Consider the following 19,061-nt stretch of genomic DNA (forward strand, 5'->3'; position numbering starts at 1 on the left):
CGGACGTGAAATTAAGCTCCCATTGAGCCAGCAGTCGACTACGTTTCCGTTCGCCATTAAAGACGAGAAAATTCGCCAATTTTTTCGCTACCCCCGCCCCAACACCCGCGAGGCGGGTCGACCAGTCAGGAAAGCATTAATTAAATCTTGTTAAACCGGCCAATCGATGCTGGGACCGGAAACCATCGACGTGGTCATAATTGCGTGCGCGTTTCGCGTTTTTTCTCGTTCGAATTTTTAATTGTTCCGCTGAAGCTTCCGCCTGGCCGCCATTTTTCGTTAGCTGTGACGTAATGCCAGTGTCACGTGGTAATTAATTCCGACGCGAGCCGTCCGTGTCGCTGCTCGACGTTATTATCGGTAACTGGCGTCCTGAGAGGGGTGTGCAGGGTGTCTTGATTAAAAAGGAACAATAACTTCGCGACAATGCTCTCTGTGTTATTAGCGCACGGTGTGTATTAATAAAACTCGCCCCTCGCGGCACGGTAATTATAAATAGCTGGAATTAAGTCTCCTCCGTTGAACCAGGATTTATTAACCATCGTTGCGTGCCGCTGTCCTTTGTCCGTAACGCAATGCAAATTAAATTACGCTATGCCAGGATTATTATCAGTCTCGATCGGGGAATTTATGAGCGCGGATTAATCAGAAGCCTGCGACACCATTGGTTTCTTTGCATATTGGAAGGGAAGGGTGCCTTCTTTCTTCAGGATAACATTTCTGTTCAGGGTGTCTTTTGTTAAAGGTGCCTTCTACTAAGATGCCTTCTGCTAGGGATGTCCTCTGCTAAGGGTGCATTCTTTGCTTAGAATGTCCACTGCTTAGGATGTGCTCTACTCAGAATGCCTTCTGCCAAGGGTGCCTTCTTTGCTCAGAGTGCCTTCTACTCAGAATGCCTTCTACTCAGAAGGCCTTCTACTAAAGATGCCTTCTTCTCATAATGCTCTCTGCTCAGAATACAATCTCCATATCCCACTTTCAAAGCGTACAATTGCAAATTTTCTCAACAGCATTCGATTCTCTGGGGTTGATATAGAATTCCAGTGACATTTGTCGAGATAGTTGAACCCATCATCCGGCTCGCGGTCCAGATTTTATCCTTGACACGAGCTGACCCCGTTCAGGGAAGTCAATAACTCAATAACAGCAGCCAGGCTGGCAAACAAGTAGTGGTATCGATGTGTTTGTTCGTCATCCGCGTGATTGATGACGACCGACACGGAACGATGGAGACATCGAATCTGGCGAGTCGCCCGCCTGACAGGCCGATAAATTCAAACTCGATCGCTAATTCGACTTTTTCCACGACAGCCTCGCGTCCAATTGGAAAACTTCTGACGCGTTCATCCGCCTTCCTGCCAGTCGAACAGTGGCACTCTTGCTGTCTTTTGTCAACTCTAAAAATCAGTCTTCATCATCAAATCAAAGCACAAGAAGAGCTCTGCTTTATCAATTTTGGAAATTTGCACTGCTTTCTGTTAGTGATTCATGCTTTAACGAGGAGTGTCTCAAAATTGGGTTAAATATTGATGGTCAGAGCAATTAAATAGGTCTGTCATAGCAGAGAATGTTGAAGAGGCAGAGAATCACAAGTTACGCGTGTTCTGTCGACCAATGACGGATAATATTAGCCGCGTTGCGCGGCAAATTCAAAGTGCGCGACGCGGAGAACCGTCTGGTTCAACGACGAGAGAATGGAAGGGGATTACTCAGCTACCTCCAGCGCGTTTGGCTAATCCGACGCTGACACTGATTCGTTTTTGGATTAACTCTTCTTTGCCCGATGTCAGAACTCCTGCTGTAGCTTTCGATCGGGACGACGTCGCTAGATTTCCGCAGATTTGCTCGATGTCTGCGACGACAGCGTAATTCACGGAGGAGCAAGCTTATTTCCACGAAAATCAGACAAAAACCAATAAAATCATAAACTTTAACTTTGTCATTTATTCTACCACACATAATGCAGCTTCTGAAAATTATAATTAAAATTTTACAAGCAGAAACGAATTGATTTGTAAGAATTCTAATTTGTCGCGCGAACTGACGTTCATCTACGAGTTTTTCGCAAAAATGACGAAGCAGTTGTTTGTCAGCCATCTTCAGACTAGCTCATCTTCAAACTACTGTTAAATTATGTATAAAATCTTGTGATTGTTCATAATTAATAAATATCTTAGAATTTGTTTGAAACGAAACAAGAGTGACAGTGGTAATTCCACGCGACGCGGTGTTGCATTGGTTGAAGTGTTCGGCTAACAAACGCGAGGATTTCCCGCGGGGAAAGCCGATTAAAGTAAAACAGGGAAATAGTCGAGGAATCGCGCGAGCCGATGAGTCGTGAAGGCAACGGAGCGGAAGCGCTGGATGGGCGCCAAAGATCGAACACGAGCGTCTCGGGTGAGTTGTTGATGCCTCCTAATGCCTCGACAAAAGGATTACAACTGGGTTACTACGAGAAAAGGAGTATCGAGACGATGGTTAGGAACTTTGCAGGCTGCCTTTTCTACTCAGGGTGCCATTTTTGCTAAGGGTGCTCTTTGCTCTGGGTGTCTTCTCCGCTTAGGGTGTCCTCTCTGCTTAGGGTGCCCTCTGCTAGGCATGTTTTATGCTGTGGATACCTTCTAGAAAGGGTTCTGATTGCTCTGGGTGCCTTCTGCTAAGGGTGTTTTATGCTATGGGTGCTGTATGCTAAGGGTGCTTTGTGCTATGGGTGCTCTATGCTATGGGTGCTCTATGCTAAGAGATTTCTATGCTAAAAGTTTTCTATGCTAAAAAATGCTTTATGCTAAGGGTTCCTTCTGCTAAGGATGCTCTATGGTAAGGGTGCTCTATGCTAAGGGTGCTCTATGCTAAAGGTGCCTTCTACTAAGAGTACATTCTTTGCATAAAATGCCTTCTCTGCCCAGAGTGCCATCTACTAGTGCCTTAGATTTCACTTAGACTATATACCTCCTAATTCCTATCCCTGCTTTAGTAAAATTTGAAATTCAGATCAATAACACATCTGTTTCAAAATTTCGTCTGCACACAGAAAAAAAAGAGCAGCACGCTCGCAACATCTCTCCAAAAACGAGAGACAGCTGTTATTATATTCAGAAACAAAAATATGAAGAGTCAGTTGGAGCAGCGAGTCCGGCTGATCGCCAGGTAATATTTAGCATGTTAATTGACTTCGTTTGACGTCGGTAGAATCGAGTTCCTCGAGCGGATAGCGTTACCTCGGCCTCGTAGAAGGGAAACAGCAATTTCGCACGTCAAATAACGTTTGCCACCGGAAAACACCGCCGCGGCAAATTAACAGGACGAATTTACGCTGAATAAGCTGGCGCGGGGGATAAAAACGTTGGTCCTTTGACTGGCAGAGGAGGAGACGGCCCTCTCGAGTCAGTCCCTTTGTGTTTTAAAATACGCTCTCGGTTTCAAAGCGTCGCTGGTAATGCAAGATTAATGCTCGCACGCTACAATGGAGGAAGCATCAAAGGAAACTCGCGTGCGTGTCCCTTTTTCTGCTCGCGATTTTAATTGAGACATCATCAGGAACTGGCCAGGTCCTCGTCAAAATCTGACGACGCGTTTCTAACTTTCTCTGACTGTATTTTCGCAGATTCAATGCTGAGCGTTGGAGACGCTCACGCATTGGCCCTCGAGCGTCCAATCAGCGCCCTCCACGTCGACGAATCACTAGCGCGAGCGCAGAGGGCGCGAGATTCCTCTGCGAACGTCCTCGAGCGATGGTCGAGGCGAACGGAAACGGATGGAGACAGCGACGACGCGGATAATGATCAGAGAAGGTTCATTAAGAGTGGATCGATGGATAGGCAAGCAGACATTAGCCAGCGGACACCAGCTCCATCGATTTCCGGATCCCGTTAACGACTACAGCCTCAGCTGTCAGCCATTGCTGCATTGCGATGCTCGTTTGTTCTTTATGGAAGGACACGCGTGGAATATCGAGTCTCATGGCTGTATTGTTATTAATAAATATTATTAAAGGCAAAGTACGAGACCAAAGGTACAATCTTCCAATTACAAAACCAAGAACCAAGCTGTTTTAAGTAGCAAAGTTGGAGTTTGGAGATTTGACACTGGCAATTGTCAAAATATCCTTTCTCTGGTCTATTTATTATTTCGACAGGGGTTGTAGCTGTCCATCGACCCAAAATACCGCTAAAACCAAGCAATTTACAAAATTGTAAAGATTTTCTGAAGCATTTAAGCAAAACCATTGACATTCTTGCAACGTGCTCTGCTACTGAGCCACTTAGCGGGGTTATTAAAAATGAACGAAGCTTTTTGGAGGCTCGAACATCGATTGAAGAGCGCGCATAGATCAAAGTGAACATCCACAGAGGGGGATAAAATCGGCTGGCGGTTGTGGAGAGGACGCGAAATCAGAGAGCAGTTAATCCGGTTAGACGTTCCGTGTTAATGCTAATAATTTCGGTATTCGACTCGGAAATCTCGCTTAATGTAATCCCTCTGCCAGCTACCTATCCACCACCCACCCCCAACCACCGACTGCTTAACCCAGATTACGGCTGTTGCCGAGTCTAGCTTCGATTTTCCTATGCCTGGCTATTAACGCGCTGGATTAAATTAGCCGTGGGAATTTTAGAAAAATTTCGCGAGCAACTAACTGCGAGGGTGTCCTGCTGCACTGCTCTGAGCAATTCACAGAGCTTGTACACGCCATTTTCTCTTCTAACTTCACTCTTCGTCTTATACACACTATTTTAAGTCGAGAATGTATCTCCTTTTTTGTTTGTACAAATTTAAAGACCAGTTTGTAATCGAGTTTTGCTGTATTATTAATATTTGTGGACCCCAATAAGCTTTAGAGAGTTGTAGAGTCGCTGTAAAAGGGCAAGAAGACTCGTTAGTAGTCGTGAACTGAAAGAAAATTCTAAATCTCCAGTCTTTTTATATTACTACTACTTCTAATTGCACTTTTTTAAATTATTAACATTTCTAACCCCCAATAAGTCCTCAGCAAGTTGTAGAGTCACTGTAAAAGAACAAGAAGACTCGTCAGAGGTGTTGAATTGAACTAAAATTCAGGATTTCGCGGCAGTGGTCGAGTCTCGAGGCATCGAACGATCGCCAGAGACATCCTGTGCCGTCGCAACACCGGGAAATAAATCGATTAAGGGTGAAAAGAAAGCGCAGGGTGGCGGCTCGCGCGCGCGCGCGCAATCGATACGCGCGACTCGCGCTTGGCGCAGCTGGCTGCGTTGCATTTATCACCAGAAATTCCCAAACTTTTCGCCAACTTCTGCTGTTTTGCTAGCCGCGTGAGATACGACCGCTGGTTTGTTGCTGCGAAATCAATATCCGCCAGCCCAACCCTTTCTCTTCCTCGTCGCCCTTCCTGTTATTCACTTCGTGCCTCCTCGACTGCTTAAAAAAAAAAAAAATATCCATCGTGCAATTAAATCGTAACGAGACACTGTATGTGTGTCGTAGGAAATGTAGAAGCCTCTGAGAGCAACCCAGTGACGAGTGGGGTACGCGTGATCTGTGGAAATTTAATTACACCACGCGTTGGTAGCTGTGAGAGTGCTTAGTCGCCAATTGTAGTCGAATTAATCAACGAGACGCGGCTTAATTTAATGACACTTCTTGGCTGATTAAAATATTCGATGCTGGAGGAGGTTTCGCAGCTGAGACCATCGAAACGGAGCCTCTCGTTCGTGCTTGCAAATATTAACGCCTGTAGCGGAGAATTTCGATGCATTTAGCAACGCACGCTCGCTTAGATAAAAGATGGCGCTGAGAATAGCTCAGCTACGATCGAAACCATCTACGACCACGTTTTATTACACGAGAAACAAATCATTGATGCTCATCGAGACGGTTTTACCTCGCTGCTTTGAATCTCCTTAAGAGCTTCATTTTTTAGTCCCATATCTGATTCCCAGAGCTGTTACAGACGCCATTTATCAGAGTTGCCAGTGAGAGAGCCAGTGAAAGGGGATGTGCACGCGTATACAACGCCACGGGGGTGGTTTTGATGTTTAAAGGTTTGCATACCACGCGTCCAATTTATTTCTACAATCTATTTCCCTTTTTCATCCGCTCGACTCTTCCACTTTTTGCCAATACCAATTTGTCTGCTTTTCATTACTGGCGCTGGCGACTTTTCTGCGTTCCATTTTCGTTTCTCTGACTGAGGGACTCAAAAAAAAGAAGCCACCAATTTCGAAATTTATATGAAAAAATATCTGCCATTTTTTAAATATCCTTCGTGATTTTTATCAAATCTCAGACATTCAAATTTCCCGCGCAAAGTCATTCAAATCACAGAATTCTTCTCTTCAACTATTTTCTAATTTTGCACTGCACTTTTACTTCCAATTCTGAGTATTTAAAAATATAATTAGGGCAAGAATTAAAGAAAAATGGCGTCCATATTGCTCCAGAAAGTTCGCGAGAGGGAAGAGGAGGCAGACAAGGAATTTGGGCCTGAGTGGACCCTCGAAAAGGGGTGGAAAAAATCGACAGTGACCATCCGTCTGTCGTTGACAAGAAAACTGCATTAGTTGAGGGTCCAAGTAGCCGCTATCGGTCTCGTAAAAAGTTCAGACAGCGGCCAATTCGAGCGCGGTTGTTCGTCATCCCCTTCGTCTTGTCTCTTCTGACTTCGTTCGCCTCCTATCTTCCACGACCCGATTGGATTTCACCGGTAAAACGAATTACTAATAAACTTTCGATGGCCTCTGGTTATTGTGTTACTCGTACGCCTTCTTTCGTTCGCTTTTTAGAGGACTTTGTACTGGCTCTGTTGATATTTCTTCTGCTTTTAGGGGGAGATGGACGTACGCTTTTGTGGAAGAAGCTTTAATGGATGTTAGATGATAATAGAGAAGCTTAAAGCTCTAACCTTACAAAGAGAAAAAATTAGGAAGCTTTGTGTGACCAAAATCCACCCCTTTTCTGTAATCAAAGTTCTAATATTGTAAGCAACTTTTTATTGTAACGATAATTAAGTGAAATGCATTGCAAATCGAAGCAAATTTGATTTATAAAAGAAATTAGAAAGCTTTGTGTGACCAGATTTCATCCCCTATCGAAGCAAACTCCACCCTTTCCTCTACTCAAACTTTTAACACCAAAAATAATTTTTAATCGTATTAATAATTAACCAAAACTCATCCCAAATGAAAATTTTAAAGTGAACATTCAAGCTTCGAGTTTTCACCCCCCAAAAAGTGGAATTTTTATTCGATTAGCTAAAAAAACGCTGGCAAACAGAAGGCCACATTCGAAGCGCCACCTTCTGCCCTGCCAACGATACTTTTTCGTCGCATTGTTGGCAGCAAATTCGTTAAACCATCCAATGTGGATCTCGAGCGATGAGGGACGAACGATTGGGGCCATTTTAAATGGAACTGGGGACGACAGGGCGGATTAGCTGCAAACTTTCGCGAGGAACGGCTGCCACGGTAAACTGCCGCGGCCATTCTGGAATTTTTTAATGAAATTATATCAAGATAATTAAAAACTCCGCGGTAACTGAAATTTACGCGGAATACCAACCGCTCGCGGGTGAAACGCCTTCAACTATTCCAGCAATTTATCAGCCATCCCCTTTTTTCTCTCGCGATGCACCATCGCAGACAAATTCGAGGGCCAATGTTCGCCAGAAGGTATTATTCATTTCCTGCATTCCATAGTAACAGTTTTCACAGGTGCAACTGTTCAACAATTAACAATTGCAGAGGAAAATTAGTCGACTCTTTATTTATTGACGCGGTTGTTTTAGCTTGAAATTAAGTTTGAGATGCTATAATGTGTTTGACATAAATTAGTCATCAGAATTTGAGTGTATTTTTATAAAAAAATAGCATTCAATGAAAACCATGAAGCAACCAATTCTCAGTGTTGCGCCATTTTGGTGTCTCGATGGAAGTCGAAGAAGCCCCAGCAATTTGCAAAACAAATTCAGCATCTAACAAAAGGTTGATTGTCAGTCACGCGGCGGGACTCGAGTCAGCGATCACTTAACCCACTTCCTGTTTCGACGAGCAGAACCTGTTGACCTGGTAGCCGACATCTTGTCAGTCGAAGAAGCTGAGAAGCCTCGAATCGCGTGTTCGACTCGATGAAACTTGAAAACACGTTCGTCGTGTCCCCACGAGAGCCATTTAATTACAAGTCAGGCTGTTTTAATTCCTTTTCGAAGTGCCACGCGTCAGAATTCGATCCCAACGCGCTCGCAACGCCGATCAGCTGACGACGCGCTCGAGAATTGGATTTGCATTCGCACAGCGACACGCTTCAAAGGTTTTCTCGACTTTCTCTGAGAAGTATAACGCGACTACCTGATCAGAATCCCCCTGCAGTCCCCAGGGACGTTTTCCTGTTTCCTATATTCGCCTAACGCCTTACTGTGCGCTTATTCGCTCCACTTTTTTCGATACTGTTCAGATGGAATCGAATCGAGGTACGCGTCACGGGTAAATGGAATAATGTAGCAGTGCCATTCCTTCTCATGGAAATTCTGCCTGGAATTTCTGATCTCTGCGACTTTACTTGGATTATTCGCGATATTAGTTATTCTAATGCCATGTAATTTTTATTTGAGCTCTTTAAAAATTCCAAATAATTTATTACTCTATTTAAAATAATTCTTTCTTAATGTCCACTGCAAAAATAATTTTCTAAAGTATCTACAATCGATTCAAGCTCCATCTTCAGCTCAGACACTTTGATCGTAACTTAGCGACAAGTTCGAGCCGAGTTCGAGCGTGTTCAAATCCCATATTCTCGTACAATGGAGCCATGTTGCAGGTGCGACTGCTTTAAAGGAACTTTCAAACGTATTACACAGCTTAACTTTGTCACGAATAATTATCTACGACTAAACTAACGACTGACAGATTCAAACTGAAAGAATTCCTCGATTTTTAAGAGCAACTCACGTAATAAAAATTACAAATCGTCAGTCTTGGCGTTTTCCAGAATCGCCAGTTAATCCTGGCCAGGACGATAACTCACGAAGGCTCTCTGGCGTTTGATTTATCGTCGACACAACACGAGGATGCTTCGAAGATCGATCGTCAGACCAGAAATTCTAACTCAAATACACCAGATTTCTCTGTTAATTAGAATAAAGCAGAAGAAAAGGCTGAAAAATCGCAAAGAATTTCGAAGAACGCGGTAAATCGTCGCCACGAAGTGGACATTCAGAGAATGACAACCACAGCTAGCGCCATAATTCCAGATGACACCTCGAGAGGGCGCCTGTTGAATTTATGAATGAGTTTACGAGTGCGCTTCTAACCTTTTCTCGCGAAGAAATTTCAGAAGTGCTCAGAATAAACGCTCAGAAATTATTTTCTCGCCCAAGGAATCGATCGTTGAGTTTTGGAAGAAATTCGAGAAACAGGTGTAACAGTTTCCACGTACTCCTCGCCATTTTCTAATTTACCAGTGACTCAATGTGCTTCAGAGCAGAATTTTCTGCTCTCTCTCAGAGGAGAGAAGCTTCTCTCTCTCGTTTTTCCTTCAGATCAATTGCTGGTCGATAGATACATCTTCTTTCTGGACCCTGTTCAGGATCCAACGCTGCGTATCTACCCTCGTTACCAGAGGGTCTCGAAGCTTCGATAACGCTACAATTTACGAGCGTGCCACCCCTTTCAGCTCGTGGCTTCCTTCTTTTTGTCGACTATTTTCAAGATGCTAATACGTGTCTCTGCGATTTCCGCTGGAATTACTTAAAAATGTTGGCTTTTCTACGACTTCGACGAATCCAAATTCTCTCAACTGTTATTCTTATTATTGGTGCAATTTTTACTGCGATAGTCGCTGGAATTACTTAAAAATGCTGGGTTTTCTACGACTTCGACGAATCCAAAGTCTCTCAATTATTATTCTTATTATTGGTGCAATTTTTAAAGCAGACATTTTCAAATAAATCGTCAGAAATTTTTAATTTATTCGTCACTACAATATTGTATAAAAAAAGTAAAAAGTCGAAGCCAAATGGTCGCAAAAAATTAATTTATTACTTCTAATATTTAGATTAATATTTAATTTTGACTTCTAATTAAATAATTACTTCTAAGGCGATTTTTAGAAGCAGTAGACGCTATTTAATTGTGCAACACAGACAGACAGCACTGCCAACAAGAAGAACAATTAATACCCGCCCTGGCACACCGTCTTCTAATTAACCATCGACCGCGTATGATCGGGTATGACGTCTATTTAGCGAGAGTTAACCGCAGTTCTGTTTGCTCCCACTATCTGCAGTACTCTGGCGGCTTTTACTTTGTGTGCGGCCCTGATTCCGCGCCGGACATGGGCGACCCATAAACCGTGGTCCGCGTGCAAACTTCCGGAATACGTAATGCGGATTCCGTGCGATTTTCGTCTGCGAGAGGACAGAAAACTTGAAGGAACGTCGTCCGTGGTTTCACTGAGTTCTCGTCGCAGGATTTTGTTCGCAGTCCACCATTTTTTTCTGCTCGAACAGACGCTAAAAGGTTGTGTTTTCACTTCTCGATTAAATGGCACGTGGTGGCTGAGAATTGAGATTAATAGTGAGTGCTGTTATTAATTCTTAAATCAAATTCTTTGGGAGACCAGCTATTTTTCTGTCTCAGCGGGTCGTAAAGACGAATTTGCCAGCGAACGAGGATGAAACGCGACGCGAGTGGAGGGTTGGGGTGAAAGAGGAAAGAATCAGAATGGAAGGTCGGTGGAGGAAAAGTTCTCGCGACCACGAGAAGAAGTTAAGCCGTGATGGGGGTGGGAAACTTTTCTCTTAGATTCGCAGCGATCCGTGTCAGTGACGTTAACACACTGACGAGCGTTCTATCTCGCTTCCGTCGCTGGAACTATTCCAGATCAATCTGACGGAGCGTTAAAATGACGTTCCGCAAACTTTCATCATGGATAACTCAGCCATTCTGTATCCAATCTTTACGAATTTTTAATATATTATATACTACACTATTCTGCATAAGGTTCTTCTATATATGTAACCACCTATCTCTTCTGGTTCTCGAGATATTCGCTGGAGAACATTACGAGAAACTCCAACGCGTGGACCATTAGCCAACAGACAGAAAAACCGAGTTGATCGAATTTATTTCAGCCACCCTCTATGCGATCTCGATGAATTTTTAATATGTTATAGACTGCACTATACTGTACAAGTTTCTTCTGTACATGTGATCATGTATCTCTTCTGGTTTCCGAGATATTCGCTGGAGAACATTACAAGAAACTCCATTAGCCAAGAGACAGAAAAAACCGAGTCGATCGAATTTATTTAACCGAAACGTGAGAAGATTCCAAACGCAAGAATAAAATGGCCGTCCCCTCGCGATCAACGCGCGATTCTTTCCACCGTCGCCATCGCATCGATGTTTACCCAGCTTCCGGTTCACCTCGATCCATCGATCGTCAACGCTCGGCTCGTTACGGGACGCAAATACCTGCCGCACGTGCGACAAATCTAAGTTTGATGGAATCCAATTGCCGGAAATACGAACGGAGGTGTTCATCGAGCGTCGAATCGATCGCAATCGGTTCGTTCGAGCTTAATTGCCGTCGAGCATAAATTCTTACCCAGGCCAATTCCTGGTCGCGGTGCGCCCCCATCCAGAAACCATATTAATTCGACTCGACGAGCACCGTTTCGCTAATTGCTAAATTCGAGGCTCTGGTCATTGTTCAGTGCACAAAAAACAATTTAAAAAAATTGCTGAGTGCATTTTTCTATTATTACAGTTCTAGTTCGATTTTTAAAAAATAATGGTTGAAGCAAGATCTTTAAAAAATGACTGATTATTTCTTTCTGTTATTGGAGTTCTAGTTTGATTTTTGAAAAATTAATTATATCAACATTTTTCAAGTTGGCGAACTTCGACCGCAAAATTACTTGGCTGGTTCTTAATATTTCGCGTCGTTAATTAAATCGCGTCCTCTCGCGAGGAATATACGAGCGTTCATTAAATTCGCGTGGCATACTCGGCTTAGATCGAAAACTTCGTCGACCGTTCTCGCAAGTATCGCGTTTGAAAATTCATTTCGTGAGACTTGGAGGCTGCGTCTTCATCGACGACAGCCATCTTGCGCGAGGGCAGGAAATGGAACGCGCATTCCTGCAGCGTATCGCGAAATCGAACTCGATTGAACGAGGTTAACTAACCGGAAGCGACGCGTAGATAGGCGAGTTGAACGCTGCGCGAATGAAATCGAGGAGACGGCGCTGTTGCCGTTTTAATCGGACGCTAGACGGTCTTTTTGGCAGTATCTGTCGTCTATTCAACCCTTTCAACGCTCTCTGCAGGAATTTCAACGTGCGAGCGTCTGTCGATTCGAGTTTTGACCTGTTCGATTCTATTGGAGATGTTGTGCCACGGAAATTAAATTCTGGATAGCCTTTTGACTCTACCAAACCGTAGAAATTAATTCCAATTAGAGGGTTTCTCTTCAAAAAATGCAGTGATCGATCTCGAAACTAGCTTCTCCTCTTTCTGACGATTTTTGAAAGAAAACGCGACGCATTGGCAGTTAAAAAATCGCAGACGTCGAGCAGAATGCGTGTACTTAGAAACAACTTACCCAGTGGCAGTGTTTCGCCAACAAAAGAGCAGCAAAAGAGGGGCTGGCGTGCACACGCACGTTGAACAGTAGTCTGGCGGTGGTTTTCTACCTCTGACATTCGCTTACAAGCGCGACGAGAGATCGTTCTCGTTCCACTGGCTCGTAAAAATTGCCGCCAGCTATGCCAGCACGTGAACAACTTCCAGATGATTCCATTTCCCTGGTGGGACGCTCGCGGTTGCTGGCTGGCGCTCGTTAATGGAAACAGAGACGGAGGCAGAGGGAACAATAAGAGCGGGTCGGCTGTTTGACCACGCCGCTGTAACTTGTCGGCATTAAGCCAATTAAAATGACGCACGGTTCCCAAACTTTCGTTCGAGAAGGACGATCAATTTCCAAAGCTCGTTCTTTACAAGCCTGACGCCAGAACGCGGTGCCACGTGGCGCCCTAACATTTTTCACGTCCACGAAAATTCATTTCCACGATTTCTCTCGCACAAGCCTCGATTTCGTATCGAGAAACAGTTAGCAATTATTAAGAAGAATGAAAGATTTTTCTATATAGTTGTCTGAACGATCAGAGCTTGGCATAAGATAACTTTGTACGCGATTGGTTTGAAAAAGAAGCATCTCTGCATGCATACGTGTATATACATAAAGAACATAAATTGAAATTTCTCAAAAATAGTAATAGTGAAGTTTCATCGAGAATTACACCCAGAAGGCATGCGAATATTTTAACAAATAATGGCTCAAAAGATAGCAGGAAGTATACAGATTATAACGCGCTTTGTTTCATCTCGATATCTCAAACGGTTCCTGAGATATGAGCGTTTAAAGATCGAGAGGTCTGCGCGGCCAGCAGTGACCCCCTCCACTTTTTAGTGTTGCATAATAATTAGTGATGTAACATAATACGTAACTCGTTAGCGCACAGCTGATCGCTTAGATAAGACATCGCTGAACGTGCGAGTGAGACTTCCGAGAGTGCGACAAGGACAGTGATAGAAAACTATTAAAAATTACCATTGTCTTCACACGACGATATCTCAGGAACCGGAAGTGCTATCGACGTGAAACAAAAAGCGTTTTACAGGGGAAGGATTAGCGCCGCCTACAAGCCCAGATTCGTTAAAATATCGTTTGAAACGTGGGAGTAGTGGCTCTCCAAAGTTTTGTCAAATTTAATCCATATTATTGACAGTTTTAAAATGAATTAATGGAAAATTGTGTAATCTTAGGTTAATATATATTATAATAATTATTAATAATGTTGAATAAAAGGATTTAAAGGGTTGTAGAATGTGGAAAATGCTTCTATTGTCCAATAAAATGACTTCTTGTTGTGAATTGGAATTAATGGAAAATTGTATAGTTTTAGGTTAATATATTTTTCTTCGAAGACACGAACGTGTCACGAATGGAACACTCGTATAGTAAATTACATGGCCCCTTTGATCTACGCGCCACGAACTCGCTCAGATCGAGGTTTCTGATGCCTTTTTCTCCCTCGAATGGACCTGCGCGCGTCAAAGAGCAGCTGAGGCGCCTCCGCTTCCGGAAGACGCGACGCGAGGATCCATTACACGAGCGTGGTTTCGTTTATAGGCATAGCATCGAAAAGACGGAGCGTAGATCGCTCTCCATTGCGATTTTTCGATCGAACAAGTAGCGTTTAAAGAGCCAGTGAAGCTTGACTTTGAAAATTCCTGCTCCAACACTGTGTAAAAGTGAAATTAAATGGCGAGACAGAGATTGGCGCGCGGTAAATCGACGATTTTTAATTCGTATCGATGCACCAGGCATGAAAAAAGCTTTTAACTATGTAAATATAAAATATTAATTCGTTGCAGTCAACTGACGGTCAGTTTTTATTGATCGACAGCTCGTCCAGTTGTTACTCGAACGAAATAAATAACACAGGGTCCATAAAATGGTTTCTCTGTGGAGGAAGTTAAAAATAAAAATTAAGTATTTTTCAGATTAAAGTGAACGTAATTTGTACAGCGAAACATGCTCAAATTCGCGTCCAATATGCGTGTAAAAAATGAGCCATGCCTCATTACAATTCCCCTGATTACAACGGCGCTCACCGATCCTGAGGAATTAATTATGCATGCGCCCAATCAGCAGTGGCATTACAGGCTGTTGACGCTGTCCAGAATATCGAAAAGGTATACTACTTGATCAATTATTGTATCGATGGTTAATCAACGTGTTGAATCAATTTTTAAATACCAACGAGTTACGAGTAAATTTAAAAATCTCTGATTAATACAATTCTACTAATTTAATGCTGCATTTTTATGAAGAAAAAAGTAGATTGTTTATGCTTTGAAACTCCATAGTGTAAATCTCGAGAAAGCAAAAATTGAGGAAAATATTGGGCATTTAAAAAGCCACGAGAATCGAGGTTCCTCGAGGCTATCGAATCACCAGGGCTTATCGTTATCGCAACGTCATTTCCCTCGAGAAGCTTCGACGTAGAATTACAGTTGACGAGCTTATTATGCGGCTAACGAACCCGGAAAATTAATTTATCGGTCGAGTGGAATCGCGGATTGCGTTGTTTAATAGGAAACTAGCTAGCCGGAAGCGTGGCGCGACCGGAAGGTTCGAACTTGATTACGAGTGAAGATATCGTGCCTGATAGCGGATCCGTTTTATCACTTCGCGCTCGAATTCACCGGCGGATCGATGGAAAAAGTGTCTGTTTGTACCTCGCCCCCACGGATTGCGATCTCTCGCAACATTGAAACTCGCTGCTCGATCGATAGTGTCGGCGAAACTATGATTTCACTGGAACGCGTTCGAAAATTACAGCAAGCATGCCAAAAAAAGGACCATCAGTTGACGATTCTCTGAAGTACAGATCGACTTTTCAAAGAAGAAAAAAAGCAGCTACTAGCGAATGTTTAAAATATGATTCCACTGGAACGCGTTCGAAAATTACAGCAGGCATGCCAAAAAAAGACAAAAAAGGCCATCAGTTGACGATTCTCTGAAGTACAGATCGACTTTTCAAAGAAGTAAAAAAAGCGGCTACTAAAGAATGTTAGAGAACGAGTGGGATATTTAAAAACTACTCTGACACAACGAAAGTAACACAGAACAGCAACTTGGAAGCACCCTTCCCCTCGTTACTATCCACACAAATTTATTTCCACGACTAAATTCGTGCAATCCTCATAACCAAAACGATTTGAGTAGAACTAAAAAAAAAAGCAAAAAAAGTGAAACGTTATTTCTCGTTCAACCATCTCGAAACAAATAACTGTCGACGATAGGTGACTGTCGAACGATCACAGTGCCAATAAACGATGGGAGCTTGGCATACGATAGCTTTGTACTCGCGAAACGGTACGATTCGTTCGAACAAGAAGCATCTCTGTATGCAAACGTGTATATCCATAACGAGCATGAATTGAAATTTCTCAAAAACAGTAATAGTGAAGTTTCATCGAGAATTACACCCAGAAGGCTTGCGAATATTTTTACAAGCAATGGCTCAAAAAATAGCAGGAAGCATACAGATTATAATGCGCTTTGTTTCATCTCGATATCTCAAACGGTTCCTGAGATATGAGCGTTTAAAGATCGAGAGGTCTGCGCGGCCAGCAGTGACCCCCTCCACTTTTTAGTGTTGCATAATAATTAGTGATGTAACATAATACGTAAGTCATTAGCGCACAGCTGATCGTGCGAGCGAGACTTCCGAGAGTGCGACAAGGACAGCGATAGAAAACTATTAAAAATTACCATTGTCTTCACACGACGATATCTCAGGAACCGGAAGTGCTATCGACGTGAAACAAAAAGCGTTTTACAGGGGAAGGATCAGCGCCGCCTACAAGCTCAGATTCGTTAAAATATCGTTTGAAACGCGGGAGTAATGGCTCTCCAAAGTTTCGTCAAATTTAATCCATATTATTGACAGTTTTAAAATGAATTAATGGAAAATTGTGTAATCTTAGGTTAATATATTTTATAATAATTATTAATAATGTTAAATAAAAGGATTGAAAGGGTTGTAGAAGATGGAACATGCTTGTAATGTCTAGTAAAATGACTTCTAGTTGAAGAAAACGTTGCAAATTCGCTGCGAAATGGAACGATCAAGGTTTAACAAGTTGGCAAGTGGAAACGGGACTGCGTAAGCGCAAGCTGAATCAAAGGATCTCGAAATGGGTCTACCTCATAAGTTAAACAGTTAGCGGATAAATTTAATCCGCTACCCAGCTAGCAAGTGCCCGGTTATCTTCGTTTCAGGATGCATAATATAAACTGAGAGCCAAGTCGGCTAAGTAAACGTTGCAAATGAATGTTTACCAAGTCTGACGTAGACGTTTCGTGTCCATTCTAATGAATCTAACGTAGCCTCATCGCAAGACGTTTTCTTCTCTATTTACTGTGCACGTGCTTCGCTAAAACCACCTACAAAATCGATATTACACCCTTTGAGTCGATATCTCGCGAATTATTTTGTTAAACGACGAAAGAACGACTCCAAACAGTTTGAGTTTTCAATGAAACGAGGAACGACTCGCGACAAACAGCCAGAAGATTTAAATCGCACGATATTTCTCCTTAACCAATGTCCAATTAATTTCATTTTAATAACCGTGGTTAATTCGACTGGCGACTGCACGATCCTGTTCACCAGCGGATGAAAACTTACGATTCGGTCACGGGCACTGCACTGATTCCCTGCGCCAATATTTGGAGAGCAGGTATAGAAACTTCCGTCGAATATCTCGCGTCCGATATTTCGAATCCAGCAGAAACGTGTTCGCGAAAAATCCGTGGACAGAAGCTGCATTCGCTGTTCAAACAGCAATCAGAAAACGCTTATGGAAAATCTATACAGGGTGTCCCTAATCCTCGATCTCTTTCACGCGAATGAAAGTCGTTCAGAGCTTTTTTCTGAGAACCGTGGACTTTGGTACTTTTTTTAAAGAGAAAATCGATTTTTCTTTCACTTTTGGGAATTTTAATTAAGAGAGAAGCTAGACTTAATTAACGAGAGAACTTCTGGATTTGCGATGTTCCTGCTGGCGATGAACAAAGTGATTCATGTTGACCGTATCTTCTAACCAGAACTTGGCCAGTTCGCGAGTAATGCTTTACAACGGTTCGCACTTGGCTCTGTATTTTACATCCATTTCGAAGTTCTCCAAGCAGTGCTGCTGGGTAAATCTTTCGCAGTGGATATCGAGCAAACGATGTACTTTCAATTTTTCTATTTATTTCGAACTTTCAAGCACTCCAATTAGAGTTTAAATGGCTGCTTTCGAAGTGAACGTCTGGTGGATGGAGTCGAAAATAATTTGGTCCCATCGATTTTTAGCAAAGCGTTAAACCAACAGCGAAAGCTTTCAGGGATCTGCCCTCGACGAGCATCGAGGCCATTGTGCTAAAAGCCTCGCGAAAGTAAATGCATGTAAATCAAATGAAAATAGATTTCAGGATCGAGAACCACACTGGCGCCCTTCTGTCACGTTCTTCCTGTTTTTCGATCCTTTTGGATCCAAGATCAGCAAAAACTGGGGCCTCAACTGGCGTTAAACTCGATTCGATTCGATTTTGCAACAATTGCAATTGAAAAATATGGAAATATGGTCGCGAGAAGGAAATTAGATGAATAAAATTTGTAAAAATGAATGACAGCGATGTTGTTTGAAATAATATCGAACGAGACCTTTGGGGAGCTTTTAAGAAAGCTCTGAGAAAGCTTTCAGTTGTATTGCTTTACTTAATCCTGGCCAGCGCGTAATCTCGTGAATGAAAAAACAGAGAATCGACGCCATTTCGTAAATTGCTCTCCTCTCCACTCTTAATTAACGATCGATCCTCTCGTTTGGCAATTTTTAAACTCAGACGCATCCAAATCAGCAAAGTAACTCTTTCAACTATTTGCAACACAGAAAAGCACAAACGAGAGATTAAAATTGCCTTAAATCTTAATTTGGACCATTATTTGCCTCTCAAACTACAAATTGCAATATTCTTAATTGCTTTTCTTCTTTAAATTATAAGTAAAAACGCTTTGGAGCAATCTTCACGTTTAAATTGCCCTCCAAACGAGCTAAAAACAAAGGTTCATTAATATTCCAGATGGTATGCTCTGAATTAACCTAACCTCCCACAGAGTGCAAAATTACAAGATTATTCTGGCCATAATTCACTGTTCTCTGCATTTGTTGCTCAAAGAACCCCCCATGTTTTGCATTTCAAGAAATCAGCTGAGAATTCAGTCATTTCTACAAATTTTCTCACGAATTTTCGAATCAAAACGACTGTTTTTTTAAATATTCGAGAGTCTCGAGTCTCGATCGATCAGCTGTCAGCTGAAACAACTCGAGTTACGTCTCCAAAACTCGCTGGCGGAATTTTAAGCGAGTGGATCCAGGAAATTAGGAAGATCTGATCAGTCGACGGTGGAATTACAAATAACCTCGTCATTGTGGCGACGCCAGAGGCCGCGTCGCGACGCAGTCTCG

General features: G+C 42.7%; 2 protein-coding genes across 2 annotated transcripts in view; one reads left to right on the forward strand and one right to left on the reverse strand.

Moving 5' to 3' along the window:
* Window positions 1-19,061, forward strand: part of LOC143431687 (facilitated trehalose transporter Tret1-like) — a 349,669-nt gene that overhangs the window by 123,837 nt on the left and 206,771 nt on the right. The gene's annotated exons all lie outside the window — the stretch shown is intronic.
* The window catches only part of LOC143431682 (uncharacterized), a 61,919-nt gene that overhangs the window by 40,465 nt on the left and 2,393 nt on the right, over window positions 1-19,061 (reverse strand). The window lies entirely within an intron of this gene.

This window comes from Xylocopa sonorina, unplaced genomic scaffold (genome assembly GCF_050948175.1).
Source record: "Xylocopa sonorina isolate GNS202 unplaced genomic scaffold, iyXylSono1_principal scaffold0014, whole genome shotgun sequence".
In the NCBI taxonomy this organism is placed as follows: domain Eukaryota; kingdom Metazoa; phylum Arthropoda; class Insecta; order Hymenoptera; family Apidae; genus Xylocopa; species Xylocopa sonorina.